We start from the raw sequence: 4,363 nt of genomic DNA, 5'->3' as shown, positions 1-4,363 counted from the left end.
GCTATGATGATGATGACTTGCAAAATTAATAAGTCTTACACCTGGCAACATATAAAAAAAAAAGTAAGATGACAAAGATTAAGATTAGAATGTTAGGATGATGATCTTTTTAATATCAAAATACTTTTGTAACCCGGCATTGCTAACTTTCATGTGTAACCCAGAATGAAAAGTTATTACAAAAGACGAATGCAAGATATTTAGATAAATTGCTAGTCTATCATTGTGGTAGACGTAAATGTATTAAACTTACATATCCAATAACCTGTAGGTTAACAGAGAAGGAAGGGCGCACAAGTTCATTGTAATTTGAAATTGAGGAGTTGGAGTTGGAACAAAGTTGATTTGTATTGAGTCAGAATTCAATCAAGTCTTAGATTGAAGAAAAAAGCCCAAAGAATCTTTCTTTAAAACAAGAAACAAAAAAAAAAACCCCAAAAAACCTACAGCGTGCACCAGAATGAATAAAACAGGACAGTCTTTAAACTGCATCAATGGAAATCACATCTTGCATACAAGACCTCTAGTGCTATTGTGAGGACTGGTTCTCAGTCTCACCCGTCCTGCCGTATCTGAGGGCCATAACACAACTTGTGAAATCGAAATAAATTAAAAAGCAGATTATAAATTTATATCACTTTTATTGTCATTTCATTCATATTCATGTTATTCAAACTGAAAATCATTTTTAAAAATATAGATAAGATGTTTCTCCATTATAAAGGTATGCTTGTATTCTCATCCTGTGAAAGAGAAAGAAAAAAAATAAAGAAAATTGATAATTATTACTGAAACTGTGTAGTTCCATTTTTTTAAATCTGTGATTTAAGAGCCTTAGCAAAAGCTTTGATTAAGAAAGGTTCTGATATGCAACATCACATGGTCCCATCTATCAAATTCTACTACCATTACAAATCAGCTACATAAATAGATTCATCAGTACTCTTATCTTGTTGATAAATTAAATTATAAATATAGAAAAGGATATAATAAACTTTTAAAAATAATTAGAAAGTTAAATGGTAGACAAGATAAAGAGATATTTGCCTATTTCTTTTTAAATTTCTTATTCATAACCAAGGAAGCAGGTTTCTTTTGCTATATTCTTCTTGACTTCCCTATGTAAATGTTTCTTTCGAGTGTATAACAAGCTCACAGGGCATTTGTATAAAGAAACAGGAGCCAATACCATTAAAATGGAGATACCACTGCCAAAAATTACAACGGGATAGAAATGCATTGGTTTTAACGTGTATTAGACGCTGTCATTAGAAAAAAGTTTTTTAAAATCTTTACAAACTACAGTAAGCTGCTTTTAAAATTAAGAAACGCTCGAAAGCAAAATATGGTCCTGTTCTCTCAATCACCGCTCTCTAGTCTCTAGATTATACTTGGTAGGTCAATAAAGCTGAGAGGTTTTATGAAGAATATAGAATAAAAACATTAATTCCATTAAAAAAACATAGAAGGGTCCATAATGATATATGAGGAACTCTATAAGATACAGTAACAAATGAAAGCCATTTTGATAATCTTGAAGGATATGACTCAATGATGATGATGATGATAATAATAATAATAATGATACTTCTTCCTGAATATAAATTGTTTAATTCCCATGGTATAGGCAGGCCAATGCTTCCAGAACAATTAAAGGAATGCAGAGACTCATTCTTGTTGTAATGTTATTTAGATCTGAAAAAAAAAGATAAGCATGGCATCCTAAACCATTTTCCCATGGTCCCATAAAAAGCAATATCATCTCACACAAAATCATAAAGTAAAATTCATATGGACCAACCAATGAATAAAAGTTATAATTATCTTATTTTATCAATTATTATCATTGGATTTATTTAACTTTATATTTATTATTATTAATTAAATGCCAATTTGAAATTAAGATAGCAATGTTTGAATGAATAACTGGATCTAACTCTACAAGTAAAATGTAAATGTGCAACTTATTCAGAGTTCATCAAGCACTTGTTACAGTCTGTTGCTTCATGTTACAGGAAAAACTCCAGTTCCATGAGCCTTATGACTCTAAAGGACCAATTATTTCAAAGTAAGATGAAATACCATTTATTGTTTAAAGAAAGTTATCAAGCACTATTTAAGGTCTGTTGCTTCATGTTACAGAAACAGGAATAACTCCAGTTCCATGAGCCTTATTACTCTAAAGAACCACTTATTTCAATGTAAGAAGAAATACCATTCAATGTTGAATATATAGACATGACCTATTTCTTAATGGTTTGCTTATATTCAATAAAAACATTAGAAAACATAATGGACCTGGAACTCAGATACCACTAGGTTGTTAAAACTAAAACCGTTGTGTCAGGTCTAATTTTATCAGAGATTTATGATCATGAAGGCAAGATTACATAACCAATGTCGATTAGCTTTTAAAAAATGGGCTTTTATTTACCTTCTGGTGAACTCATTTGATCAGTATTTCCTGTATTTAACTTTTTGATCACATAAGAAAAGTCTAATAAACATTGAATATTTTTTAATGCCTCTAGATTTCACTTTAAAGTCAAATAAAATATCTGATCACAAATAAAATTTTTGATAATTCGATCAATAGAGAGAGCTTTTCAAAATTGTTGGCTTATCATTCCTCAGGCAAAATTTAGATAAGACATCATGTCACATATCATGGTGTTTCCTATGAATTACAAAATCCTAAAAAGCTTCTTCTTCATAAAAAAACGTATGAAATAAAATTAGGTAATCTAAAGTAATCAGAGAGGTTTAGTTTTCATTTCAATCCAAGGTAAATCCGTAAAGAGTTGTGGGACCAGGCCCCACTTGATCATTACCCCCAAAATAGATTGAACTAACAGGGATGTGTATAGATAGTATGCAGATGACGTCACTCAGGCCTTTGTTATTGTTTTTGCCATCCGCGTTTGTGAGTTGTTCTCACTAAACTGTATTAACCAGACTATAAAAGTTCATGGTTACACAGAGTTTGTGTGTTGGTCCGTTATACTTCCGGATGGCAATGTTGTGAACTCCTTGGCCAACCGCATTCTATCTATAAGTATAAAACTGTAACAAAACCCCACGACCCCCCACAACACTCATACAAAAACTTAAACACAGTTTTTTTCATTTTCATTCCTCTTGAGCCAAGGGAAACTCGTTGCTCATTTTAGCTGCACAGATTCATTCAATCGCTCTCCCCCCCCCCCCCCCCCCCCCCCCCTTTTTTTTAAAATCTTTTTTTTTTTTTTGGAGCGAGTCTATTCTTTTATCCTTTTTGTTTGGCCTTGTTCCGTTTCTGAGCATGAATTTCTTAAAATTGTTTTTATTTTTTTTTTAAATAAAAAAATATTGTTTTTTTTTTTCCTCTATCGGTCTGGGAATAACCAATTTTCGTTATTGGCAGACCCTGTCTGGGAATAATCATAGCGACGACGAAAATATCAGACCGCACTCCCTGCATTTTACAATTGTATGTTTTCTTTCACAGAGCTACCGACCAAATAAGGCGAAACGGCTTGGAAGATCCAAAACGTCATACATGTAGTTTGACACCTGCCAAATATCAAAGATGCGAGAAGGGGTTGAGTGGGACATTTTCTTTTCCCAGACATTCTCATTTTTTCACCCCTTCCTCCCTCTCTGCCATTCCTTATCCCATCGACTCTCAGCAAAAACAATAACAACAAGTCTTATGTGGCAAAAACGGCTACCAACTTAAATCCCTCAAACAACACAAGATATTGAAAATCGGTGGCAGAGACCCTTTGTCTTGTTCCTTTTCCAGTTCCAGTCATGAATAGATAATGAGAGAATGAAGACTGTTTCGAAATCTATTATTATTATCAGGTCAGGAAAGAGCGAGAGTCAATAAAATATGACAAGCGGTGAAAGCTACGCGCCACGAAAGATGAGGATTTAAAAAAACAACTTTTGTTGAGATTTCAACTACTGAGGAGGGGGGTGTCTGCTCTTTTTTTTGTTCCTTTCTGTTTTGTTTTTCGGTCAAGTTATGACTGACGCTGACACTGACACACGTTCTAGACTGTAAACGTTACCCATAAAATGTCATAAATTACGAAAAGTGTGTTCTCTCACAGAGTAGTATTCGAATCACTCACTGAATGAGCATGAAGCAGACATGAGTGAAGGAAACGTAAACTCTGTAAGTGAGAATCGGCGAGTGAAGCTGTACTGTAACTGTAACTGTAATTTGTAATGACTGACAGCAGTCAAATTGCGAAGTGAAATGAAAACAAATAAACAAAGCATTCTAAAATTATGCCGGTGAGACATCCAAAGTTAAATACCCGAACGCTATTATGGATTAACATTGAACTAAATCGTTTCCTTCTCTCAAAACCAA

At 33.2% G+C, this 4,363-nt stretch overlaps 1 long non-coding RNA gene across 1 annotated transcript in view; it reads right to left on the bottom strand.

Moving 5' to 3' along the window:
• Positions 1 to 621: 621 nt before the first annotated feature.
• LOC144979455 (uncharacterized) overlaps positions 622 to 4,363 on the bottom strand; it is a 4,284-nt gene continuing 542 nt past the window's right edge. Inside the window, exon 2 of the long non-coding RNA XR_013646707.1 lies at positions 622 to 1,695. This is a non-coding gene — a long non-coding RNA (uncharacterized LOC144979455). The remainder of the gene's footprint in view (positions 1,696 to 4,363) is intronic.

This window comes from Berghia stephanieae, chromosome 1, assembly GCF_034508935.2.
Source record: "Berghia stephanieae isolate SIO BIC M18660-M18661 chromosome 1, UCSD_Bste_1.3, whole genome shotgun sequence".
Classification (NCBI taxonomy): domain Eukaryota; kingdom Metazoa; phylum Mollusca; class Gastropoda; order Nudibranchia; family Aeolidiidae; genus Berghia; species Berghia stephanieae.
Note: the sequence above shows the minus strand (reverse complement) of the source record. Positions and strands in the feature narration are given on the sequence as shown.